Genomic DNA, 12756 nt, shown 5'->3' with positions numbered 1-12756 from the left:
AGCGCTAGGCGAGCTCGCCGCTCATTGGTCAGTGTTTTTCGTTAATAATTCATAAACAAAGCCACGGGTTGCATTTTCGCTAAGGAAAAAGTTACTTCAAATGATCCCAGAAACTTCTCATTTCCGATTTGCGAGACAATTTTGGGACACCCTGTAGACTGTTGTAAATCGATGCCAAGACAAAAGAAGTGTGAAACAATACATATGAAGACGATTATTTGATTCAAACGATGAGCATGTGAGCTACTAGAGCAAGCCACTATAGTGGCGCGTCGTCCAGAGAGATGACATCCGCGAAAGCCACTATAGTGGCGTGTCGTTCTGAAAGATGACATCCGCGAAAGCCACTATAGTGGCGCGTCGTGCCTAAAAGGTTAAAGTGTTAAAAAGTTTATATCTTGTATAATGGCGAACTTTTGTACGTTTGTCTGTGACATGACACTCCGTGCGCTGTTACGAAACACTTCACAGTTTGCTTTTCGCTTTTTAAGTAGCAAAGAGAGAAGAAAGTGTTACGATTTTAGAGAATATAAACGCAAGTTTCGGCTTCGATGGCCAATTTTTAGGAAATATAGTAAATCCTTCCTAATTGACGCTCAGTTTTTAAACAAAAATGGACAATTTGGGAACAAGAGGTACGATTAATCGAGCCTTGCGATTCGTTTTTATAGTTATTTACAATCGGTAAACATTAAAACGAGTCGCAAAGCTCGAATAATCCTATCATTTCTCTCAAATTGTCTATGTTTGCTTCCAAGTTGAGCGTCAATTAGGGACGTGTCGAACTGTAGCACAATTCCCAAATTTGCTCGTTTACCTCACAATGGTAATATATTTATTTTCTCAGAAAAAATAACTGCAAGCACCGATTCCATAATCATACTGCAAAACGACAGTTTTGTTCGCACAACTTTGAATTGCGGAATCCCAGAGAAGGAATTCACAAACTTTCCCGGACTGTCATTTCTTCCATGAACTTTAAATACTGTAAAAAAAATAACGATTTCCTTTGAAGTATACTTCGTAGAATCCGATATTAAACGCGGTGTGCGTTCCATCTTGAAAGTGTTTCTTAAAAACACACACACACATACACACAGAGCTAGCTCGCCGGTAGCAAAGAAAGTGGAAATAGTTATGCGAGTTGCGTGGATCGCCGGTCGAAGAAGACACTACTCCTTGTATCTCTTTCCGCGAATGAAAAGTTTTTTCCTTTGGTCGTGCCGACCGGAAGTCGTTTCCATCTCGCGGCGTATCGAGCCGCGTCCTCCGTTTCCTCTTCCTCTCCTCTGGCTTCTGTGCTTTCGGCTTTCAGCCTCGCCAAGTTCTCCGCTCGCAAATCGCGTGCCGAACTCTTTGTGCGCAGCCACGAATCAATTTCACGACGAGGAAAGTCTGCGGAAGGAAGACTCGACGCCGAAACTGCGGTACTCGGGGAAACGAGCCGCGGCGACGTTCCAGATGCGATTCCCTTTGGACAGGCTTTGAAGACAGCTAGCCTAATCGGGGCATCGGCATTATGGTAATTTCAAATTACACGAGATTTCAGAAATGGACGCTTAAGTCACCGATCTTGGCCTCGGCTGCAGAGTGCATGGGAATTAATTTTGAACAGGGAAATCGGTGATAGAGACAGGGAATTAGTAGGACGATGTCAGTTTCCTTGCATAAACGTCCCACTTATCCACCGGGTGAATAAATATTGAATTTTTCTATCTTGATATTCGTCGAAATTAATACTAAAAGTTTGCCATTAGTCAGACATTTCTCAGTAATCGTTTGTCATTATAATTGTTTACCGAGTATCACAAAAAGAGATTCCGGTGGAACTTTTCGAGAAAGAGTTAAACGAGATAATTATTAATTATTCTCCTGCCAACGATAATTCATATTACCGGCAATGAGATAAAATTTGACAAGGAACTCTACACGTTCGCAGCAGTACTTTTAATATATTAAGAGACAAATTCTGTTTCACTTGCCGCCCTCTTGACTCTTCGTCATAAAAATGCAAATTTGCATTTACATCCGCGGTCTAGTTAAACAAAATATTTTGCAAGCGGCCCCGCGTAAATCATTTCATAAAACTCGGGAGTTGCATACATGCTTTCGGTTCGGTTACAGGAGACAGTATGCACGGAATGAGAGAATTAAATAGTTTATCAACATTGTTTGAAGCGGCATTTAATTAGGGGAGCTCTGTCGCTGATACACTTATGCCCCGAATCCTTCTCGGCTTGTAAAAACAGTAAATAACATGCGCGAATGAATAACAGAGGCGGTGTGCGTGCGAGCACATAGGCATGCATTATGCAAATGAATAACTATGCAAATGAATACGTGTGCAGTACGTCTCTTTTATGCACACGCGTGCCAACGCATGCTCGAAACGTCGGCCGCTTTGTACGCGCCCCTTGTTCGCAACATAAAGCCGCACCCACGTGCGAATTCATCCGCCGCTCCCAATTTGTACCACCTCTCGGTAACGTAACAAAAATTTCTAGCGAAAATATTTATTCGCCAATTACGGGAGCTGTGCCAAATAAATAGCTATAATACTTCCGCTAAAATACCGCGTAGAAAATCTACATACCGAGATGTTAAATGTTAACCCATTGTGCAGTCGAAGCCATTTTATCTCGAAATTAAAAAAAAAAAAGTATTTCTGATCTACAGTAATTCCATTTTATATCATTTTCGGTGCATTTTATGCATATAACATTGGCTCTTGTGACTTATGACAGCTACAGTTTATCAGTTTAGTAAATGTAAATAAATTTTATATAAACGTAGAAATTACTTTGGAGCATGATATAACAATTTTTAGTCTAGTGTCACCACTGAAGTCTAATGCTACAATCTTTCTGTCGTAGCAATCTCGTTCCTGTTGAACTGATAAATGTTTAATTTAACACTAGATTTACGGAGCACTAGAAACAACCGTTTTATATTACTTTATAAAAGTATTATTAAATATTAATAATATTAAAATTAATGTATTCTGATATTTCATGGAGTTTTATTATAAGATTTGCTGCGAGTAACACGTATATTGAATAAACAACTCATAAATGTATCTTTACAATTTGAATAATCGCAAATTACAAAATAAGAGACCCGCATTTTGACGGGTTCCGTAAGCCTAGTATTAAAAGTACACGTACATTAGTACGTAAACAATACCAGTTTTTTAAGAGCAGCAGTACCATTTTCGTTTAATTTTCACTGAATCGCATTTCTTCCGGGAATCGAATACTCTGTAATTGCTCGAAGTTGCTCCAAGTTTGCACAAGCTACATAAATTTCCAATTACTTGAAACCGCGCGTCCAAGAGATCAAGTATTTTTTTTTTTTAAAGTCTGAATTTAGAACTCCGCTTTCCTACGAATTCACCGGCGAGGATATAAATCCATGTAAACTTCCTCGGACTCCGTAATTTCGCGATGTATTTTCAGGTTGATATTTGCGTGGGTTGGCGTCGCCTGTTTGGCTTTAATTCGTCTCAAAATGGTCCGGAAGCGTGTGCACGGGGCTTAAGGTGGCGCGCGTTGTGCAAAGGATACAATTTCGGTTTGCTGGAGGCTGACGCGAGCCTGTGCATCGATTCTACTCACAGGTTCCATTAAAATGTCACAATACAGCTTCGCCGGGCCGGAGGAGAAACGGTTTGCGGACCTTCTGTGCGCGCGTGTCCTGTTCGAAGGCGCGTTTGAGCGTAAAGGAATCGCTTTCTTCCGCACGGTTCTCTGAAGCGTGCGCGACATTTTGTCAACAAAAGCGAACGGTCCGCTCTGTATTCTTCAACCTCTTTTCGCGTCGGCTATTTACTTGGGTTTCGAGACAATCTTTCATTAAACCTCCGCTCGAAAGAGCTCTCTCTCCAGCGAGCTCCTGCGAGCTTCCCCTATTAATTGCGCATCCTTTTCTTTGAGGACATCTGCATTCATTTGAATTTCAACTCTCCGCTTCATATGAATGCCTATTTCCAGCATAGATTATACACAGAGAGAGAGAGAGAGAGAGAGAGAGAGAGAGAGAGAAAGAGAGGCAGCACCAATAATCGCCGTGCAATCACGGATGGACCACTTGCTCGCATCGAGCTCGAAAGAAATTATTTTAATTAGAATCTTCATCAAAGTCTCTTCAAGCTTTCGTTTGGAACTGAAATATGCTCACCTTGCTATTCGGTGAAAGCTACGGAGAATCGAATGGCGATGGTTATTGATTTCTGAAGTCATTCGAAATGGTTCAACATCATCGAGGAAAAATAAAGTTGAATTTTATCGAGTAACCGATGTTTAAGAATCGTTGAATTATTGGTAAAGGCTTCCAGGTGAAGACGGTTCTTCGATCAAGATCAAACAATATCCACACTTTCGCAAACTGCGGCATAAACTTGATCAGTTTTAAATAGTATTTCGCGACTTCGAGAATAATTAAAAAAAAATTCGTCGAACGGTATCATCGAGCACACTGTTTCTAAATATTATTCGAAGTTCAATTAATCAGGCTATTGAAATAAGAAGTTTGTTTGCAGTTCGCCGTTGAAGCGCCACAGCAAATCAATCTTCCTAATTACCCTTTCTCATTCGCCGATCCAAGCACCGAATCGAAACTTCTTGCGAACAAGTTCAACAATCCTATCCTTTAACCGCCGCCCCTCTCCGGAAACCTCAACCCCTAAACTCAAGACATCAAAAGAGAAGCTACACAGCAGGAAGATCCAGACGTGATCACCACAGTGCAGCGTCTTACGTAATGAATGGGTACACTCTGCTGCAAAAGCACGCGGGACCTGATACGTCCGGACGAAAGAATTTCTCGGAATGCTTCCGAGACATGTGCACGTTCGTCGCATTTCTCAACCCGGCTATCGCTTTTCATGACATTTACAAGACCCGAAAAAATAATACAGATTCCTAACATAATTTTTCTGCACTGTCTGTGATATACAGGGTGTCCCAAAAAGGTCTCGCAATCCGAGAATGGTAGATTCCTGAGGTAATTTGAAGTAAGTTTGTCCTTGGCGAAAATGCAATCCACGGCTTTGTTTACGAGTTATTAACGAAAAAGGGTGACCAATGAGAGGTGAGACATGCTGGCGCAAGGCGGCCGAGCCAATGAGCGGAACTGTGCTTCGTGCGCTCATTGGCTCGGCCGCCAAGCGCTAGGCGAGCTCTGCTCTCATTGGTCAGTGTTTTTCGTTAATAATTCGTAAACGAAGCCACGGGTTGCATTTTCGCTAAGGAAAAAGTTACTTCAAATGATCCCAGGAACTTCTCATTTCCGGTTTGCGAGACATTTTTGGGACAATATAGATTATATATATATATAGATTTGTCCTTTTAATCTTGCACTTTTGCCCAGCGTGTTTCATTTCCAAAATGATCCCTCGTGTGAAAATTATAACAGATTAAGTTACACGTTCAAATATAAATATATATATTGAACACTTTTCAAAATTCACCCTTCGAGGTGATTGCATATTCGTTGATTTTTTCCTATAAAATCGACGTTGTACAATGTCACAGGCGTCACCGCAATCTAATAGTAATTTCGACCTTTTGATATTTTTCACATTTTCGACATTCGACATTTTTCTGGAAAACAAGCAATAATGTATAAAAGTACGATAACAATTAGACAGCGGTTCTTTATGGAAAATAAAAATTGTCTCATTTAATTATAGGCTACATAATTTCGATGAAAATGTCCTTCTTCTCCTAATAATTGTAACGAATTTAAACGAATGTAACTATATCCTCAAATTCTCCTGTCTCCACAGTTTTGCGTTTTACGCATTCGTTTCTGTCATAAATGCATAAAACTCGCAGTCTAGTAGTAATCCGACAGAATGTAACGAATCTTGAAATATTCGTCGAAGTCATAGGTATCCCGAAAGCTCAATCAGAAATACCGTTCCCAAATAAAACCGACAGGAGCCAACCCGACCTTACGGGACCTAAATTCCGAAATTCAAGCAAGTACCATTTACTTAAAGAGCTTTCATTAGAAGATCCAGCATAATTGACAGCTACCGCCGGCAGGTTTCCGCGCGGAGTGTACTCGAACGTGTTGACACTCGTCACCCAGTTCCTGTTATTAGGCGTTTCGACTGCCTTGCAACGAGATCTTGGTTTCAGAGCGGTGCGAGTGCCTGTCCTCATCCATCCGCGCGCCTCTCTCGTCGCACAGTTTCTTCACGGGTCGTCTTTGCGGAGTCGCGCGCCCGGAATCCCGGCGCAGTAAAGTCGAGGATCGTCGACTCTGTGAAACGAGCCGCGTGAATTCTGGTTCCCGCCTCCGAATTCGTTTCGCAGCTAACGAATCCCCGCGCTCGGGCGCTTAAACGAGGCCGAACAGAGGCAAGTTCGAGCGATCGCTCGCTCGGATTCTAATTTCGCTGAGTAGCTGGCCCGCTTGTTAAGACGGTGTTCCGCTCGCAGCAGCCGAGGAGCCGCGGCGCGGTTACTTAGCCGCAGAACTCGCTGAAACTCCCCGGAGAATTCTAGTCTGCGGCGCCGCTGAAAGGATCACCCCCCCCCCCTACGGCACGCCTAAACGCTAATTGCTTTCGGCTAATTCCTTTGATGAGCCGGATCCGAGCCTCTTTAACGATTCGTTTGCTCGTTCCGCCGTTGTGTCGTACGCTACGCGACTCCCTTTTACGCGAGGATGCTCTGCGACCTGACACGCCGATCTTTCGAACGTGATGCCGCTGACGCCCGGGATATTCGGTTTTCGAGGCTCCTCGGGGTAGTCGGATTCCTTCGGACGGAGTTTGACGTCTTTCGTAACGAGAATGAAAGCTGGAGGAGCTGGGCCACCGATTGCCTGTGGGGCACCGCTCTGGGGAAATTGGTGACCACTTTGGTAGGTAGTCGATGCCGAACTTGGTAGCGTCGACGATTTCTTTATTTTAGTTGATTTCATGTGTATTAAAAAACTGTATTTGTAGTGGAAAGCTCATTCGATTTCATTTCTATTAGAAATATTTACTTGTATTCAAAATAGTTGATCGGGATCCGTTAAACTAGGGAAATTATAAAGTATAAAATATAAAGTAAAGTAAAGTAAAGTTGATTTAATGTGTATTAAAGCGAATAAAGTTGATTTCATGTGTATTAAAAATCTTCATTTGTAGTAGAAAGCTCATTCGATTTCATTTCTATTAGAAATGTTTACTTGTATTCAAAATAGTTGATCAGGATCCGTTAAAGTAGGGAAATTATAAAGTCTAAAATAAAGTAAAGTAAAGTAAAGTTGATTTAATGTGTATTAAAGTGAATAAAGTTGATTTCATGTGTATTAAAAATCTTCATTTGTAGTAGAAAGCTCATTCGATTTCATTTCTATTAGAAATATTTACTTGTATTCAAAATAGTTGATCAAGATCCGTTAAAGTAGAAAAATTAATGTGTATTAAAGCGACTAAAGTTGATTTCAAGTGTATTAAAAATCTTCATTTGTAGTAGAAAGCTCATTCGATTTCATTTCTATTAGAAATATTTACTTGTATTCAAAATAGTTGATCAAGATCCGTTAAAGTAGAAAAATTAATGTGTATCAAAGCGACTAAAGTCGATTTCAAGTGTATTAAAAATCTTCATTTGTAGTAGGAAGCTCATTTGATTTCGTTTCTATTAGAAATATTCACTTGTATTCAAAATAGTTGATCGGGATCCGTTAAAGTAGGGAAATTATAAAATATAAAATAAAAAAAGTAAAGTAAAGAGTAAAGTAAAGTAAAATAAAGTAAAGTATATAAAATAAAATTATAAGGTATAAAATATAAGAAGCAGCTGATTGCGTGACCAGCCGTGAGCACGCAAGAACCTCGCGCGACATTTAATTTTGTATACCGTGCCGAGCTCAGCTGTAAAATTCGATGCGGTAATTCGGGTGAACGAACCCAAAGTATAAACAGATCAAGGGTCAAGTGTTGACGACATTTTCCTTATACCTCCAGCACGGACGGTCATCGGGACATTGCTCTAACGATCGCACTGTTCCTCTTTGATCTTTTCAAAATTCTCACTCTTCTAATCTAGTATAATCTAGCCTAATACGAGACGTTCGGTAACGATGAGATTCTTTGTTATTTTCGCGACTTCACTTGTAAAAATTCAGTGTATACTAGCATCCTCACTCATTACAAAATAGATTCATCTTTTATTCTCGAAACACCTACAATTATCTCGTCTTTTCACAAACTTTTGCTTTTCTGTAGATTCGTACAGACCTAAACAATAGCATTTGATTTTTTTACTAAGAAAATTAATTTGTATTAAAAATTTGGTTCGATCTAATTTGCATTAAAGAGTTTATTTAATTGAATTTATACTAAGAAAATTCATTTGTATCAAAAATTTCATTGATTTCCTTCGTGTTGAGAAAATTCATTTGTATTAAAAATTTCATTGACTTCGTTCATGTTAAGAAAATTCATTTGTATTATAACTTTCATTGAGATTTCGTTCGTGTTAAGAAAATTCATTTGTATACGAAATTTCATTAATTTTCATTAGTATCAATGACCTCTGGGACAATTCTCAGTGTTCCTAAGAGGGCTTATTAGATTATCAGAAAGATACCACTATATTTTCCTCGAAGATTAAATTTCCACGATTGCAATGACAAGACTAATATATTGTCTGAAATAAAATTGTAGTTTTCAAATCTAGCTCTAGTGAAATCAGGGACCATAAAGACAATCTTCCACCACTGCTGAATTTAGAAAACGTGTTCCTTACGATCTCGTTAAGTATCGACATTAAAATTCAATAATTCTAGCGTCGATTATCATCGTAGACTTCGAAGCCAGTTTTCTGCAGAAAGTCAATCCAGACCTTAGGAGCCGACGTCTAGTTCCAGCGAGACGAAGGGCAACAGAGCCATCCCTCTGCCAAAGCAGAATTCGGAAGATTGAAAGTGTCTTTCGGCGCTCCCTAATCCTGTTACCTCGAGGAGCGAACAGAAAACTAACAACAGCAGAGAACGATCAATTTAAAAAGCAATACATTTCATTCGTCCACGGGGCTGACTCTAAATAAAATGGCCGCCTATCGCGCGTCCGCGACAATCAATCTTCCGAGGTTTCCCGGGGATGGAAGAGTCCTGAAGAAAAAAAGATGACGCTCGTTCCCTCCGAGCGGAAGGCGAAAGGTGGCATCCGTCGGGGCAATAAGTCACTCCTCCTTTGAATATCTCGCCGCGGGAGGGCACCGAGTTCCAGTCACCTCGATATCTCAGCCGTCGATGCCAGACGCGTATTAGAAGGATGATTCGAGGCTCGGCGGCGTGTGCCGGAAGCGGCGCGGCTGATCTTCGAATATTCCCCGCCGGCAGTACGCTTCCGTGGGGAATTTCGAACCTAACAATATAATAGCCGGCTTGCACGCGGGATGTTATGCGTGCTGGCGAAACATTTCGGTTACGAAACTTCCATATACTATACCTGGAACAAGGCGGCGCGATACTTACGTCAAACTAACCGGCGTTGCGGCAATTAGGACTTCCGAAAGTGGCCCGGCGTAAATCAGCCCGAACCGAGGCGGCAAGTGCTGCAAGCCGCTTCTTTCGGATCGGACGAGAAGAAGCGCTCGGGTCGTGTAACCGAGTTTGCGCAAACACGTGGCGCACGTCGCGGAAGAATTAATTCTCTTGCGCTACGATTCAAGTTTCGATAACGTTCACGCGCCGAGTCTTTTCACGGCTGCGCGAAACGTCCGAAGTCGTGCCAATCGCGAATTTCTTACAGAATGTAAATACAATGACTCCCGTTAACAGGTTCGTCGCCCCGTCACCCGAATATGGGTGACGCTCTTCTTATTCAATTTATAGGGCTTTCAGTTGGATGTTAACACTTTTACGGCCGCGCGAGAAACCTCAAGAGTTTCACAAAATTAAAGTATTAAATACAATTGAATTAAAATTACAAAATAAAGTTATATGACATCAGTTACTTTTTTTAGCATTCTTACCTCTTGCTAATCTTAATAAAATTGAGAAACTACAATGGATTAGCGTGAAAATGAATTTTTTAATAATTCCATAACCCACGTATGGATGACGCGGCAGTCAAAGTGTTAAAAGGAATAAAGTGGAATAAGCACCGAAATATAAATATAGGATATACAACTTAAAAATACTAAAAATATACATATTATACTATACTTTTTACTCATTTATATTTAGTATAACACATTGCATTATACTACGTTATATGGTGTGCGTTGAAACATTCTAAACGCATTTGAAGTGATTTTTGACAACTCGAACAATAGGTCGTAGTTCTAGTACTTCTTGACGTTCAGGTTATGTCAAGGTTAAATTTATTTAAAATTATTTATTTAAAAAATATATCGCTCTGTTTATGTTTCGGTGCTCCTACAGTCGGATTTGGGCCGCGCGAGAAACTCAACCGAATTGCGCTGGGCAACGAACGTGTTAATATTTGGGCACTTCTCAAAATGCACTAACTTTTTTAGAACTGGATTGAACGACTTGAATTTTTTTTAAATGATAGAGCAACCAGTCTACTAGACCATTATTGGAATGCTTTTCTTCTTCAAAGGTTGCCATTTCTTAGAATGATAAAATAAAATAAAAAGGTCTTGTTTTTTTACTTTTTTATCCGAGCCTGCAACGAGAATTTAAAAAATTTGTTTCATAGATCTCGGTAAGTTACACGCATGTTAAAATTTTCGCCGAAATCGACTGACCTTCATACGAGCTGTAAACAATTAAAGATCGCAAAAATCGTAGCACGCGTCGAGCTTGCTGCGTCACTTCTTTTAGCTACGATTAAAACAATTAAATGACGTAAAATGAAAAACCACAAAACACGTATCTCCTAGTCTAACGCGAGCCTAACTAGTTATGTTTATATATTGGCCCGACTGACGTGCCCCGAATCTCATTTCTAGCCTGCTTTTTGATTATGTCTCTTAGACGTGATAATCATTTCTAGCCTGATCTTTTAATCATTTCTGGAGGCCGATTATTTGACCACGTCTCTCAGACGTGGTTATAGGGCAAAGGGTTAATCTGACGATTTAGATCATTATATATTAGAGCATTTCACTTCCATACGGATCTCGAAATGTTGGACATAGTTCGAACTAATTAATTTCTTGAGTTTGTGCAAACAGAACGTGCAGTTGGTGCATAAGTAAGTCCGACGAATTTGCTGGATTAACGAGATGTAAGGACAGATAAATAATATATAAATATATATAAATGATATATAATACTTTATCCAAATTACATTCAAGACTGGAGATTTCGTAACGAAACCGAAAGACTGTGTCTCGGAACAATGTTCTGAATAACGATGAACATTTATAATTTATATTACACGATCATTGTTATTCACGACGAAGCTGTACAGTCATTAAAAATTGAGCTTTCACGGTTTCGGTGTAAAAATTCATGTAAAAACATTTCCTGTGACTTCGTTGGATTTCCCATTTCCCCGACGCACTCGAATATTTACATCGACTGGAAAGGAAAGAGAAACGGCGTGTCCACAGTTGGAAGTCGAAGTTCCGCGAAGTAAACCGAACGAGAGGCGACAGGAAGTAGCGAGCCGTCGCAAGTTTCGCGAAGAATTTTTTATGAGATCCTACGCCGCGGACTTAGGCGCCCGCCATAATGGAGCTTGTAATATCTTCGCGACAGGCGGTGCGCGTTGCGTTCCTTTAACTTCGCGGAAGTTAAGGGGTGCTGTTTCTCGGCGACTTTATCGCGTTTTACGTCCGCTGTCGTCGGAGGACTTCATGGTCTGTATTGCTGTAGTCGCGAGACAGCACATGCTCCGCGGCGTTCGCGCGTTTCACCCAGCAATTACGCCCAAATGAAAATGTTGTTGCTCACAGACAGTCGGACTAGATGAGACTTCAACGAATTTCAGAGAATTTTCTGAAATTCCAGGACGGCTCCCGGAAAATAAAGTCCTGTAGTACATTCTCATTTGCGCCCGTAGTCGGGAATGCGACTGGACTTCGGGGCACTCTCGTCGCGGTTCTAGAACTCCCGGAAAATCGATGTATTTATTTCCATTATTTATTTCCAAGATAAATAGACTCCGTAGAAAAGTGAAAAAATTCTGATAACCTGGAGAAAATATTAAGAATCGTTTTACTCAGATGTTGCAGTACGTTTGCACAAACGTGTCTCTAACGGTTTACATGGAATTCGAAAATATGCGTGGATGTTTGTTTAGATACGTTTGCGCAAACATGTTAAAACATTGCACAACAATTACACTAACAGTCCAGCTTCTATTTGATCTCAATCTTGCAACAATCTACGAGACTCAATTTAGACTTGTTTTTGGTTTGCCGCGATATTGGACCAAACTCGTTGCAACACAAGACTCGATCGCAGGCCTGTGGCGGCAGGATCGCACAGAGAAGAAGTGCAAGAATAGCGAAGCGAACACCATAATCGCACAACGTTTCGACACATTACCTTCAAACGTACATCGCAAGAACGAACCACCTCTGTTGTCGTTCTCTTGTCTCTCTCTCTCCTTGCGACGCTCTCACTCACTCCCGTTCCCGTTAAGTAAACAGAAGTGCATTGACGCTAGAATTTGGACATAATAATCCCTGACAAGCCAATCACCCGAAATAGGTCATCGCCTTATCGCGGAGGTCATTAACCTACCTCCCCACTTCGCGAACCTCGCGAAGATATAAATACTGCGGAATAGGGACAAGAGAGCATTGTTGTAACGATCTTCTCGACGGT

At 40.8% G+C, this 12756-nt stretch overlaps 1 protein-coding gene across 2 annotated transcripts in view; it reads right to left on the bottom strand.

The window, feature by feature from the left end:
- The window catches only part of LOC117222655 (uncharacterized), a 437318-nt gene that overhangs the window by 76019 nt on the left and 348543 nt on the right, over positions 1-12756 (bottom strand). The window lies entirely within an intron of this gene.

The sequence above is a fragment of the Megalopta genalis genome, chromosome 1 (assembly GCF_051020955.1).
Source record: "Megalopta genalis isolate 19385.01 chromosome 1, iyMegGena1_principal, whole genome shotgun sequence".
Classification (NCBI taxonomy): domain Eukaryota; kingdom Metazoa; phylum Arthropoda; class Insecta; order Hymenoptera; family Halictidae; genus Megalopta; species Megalopta genalis.
Note: the sequence above shows the minus strand (reverse complement) of the source record. Positions and strands in the feature narration are given on the sequence as shown.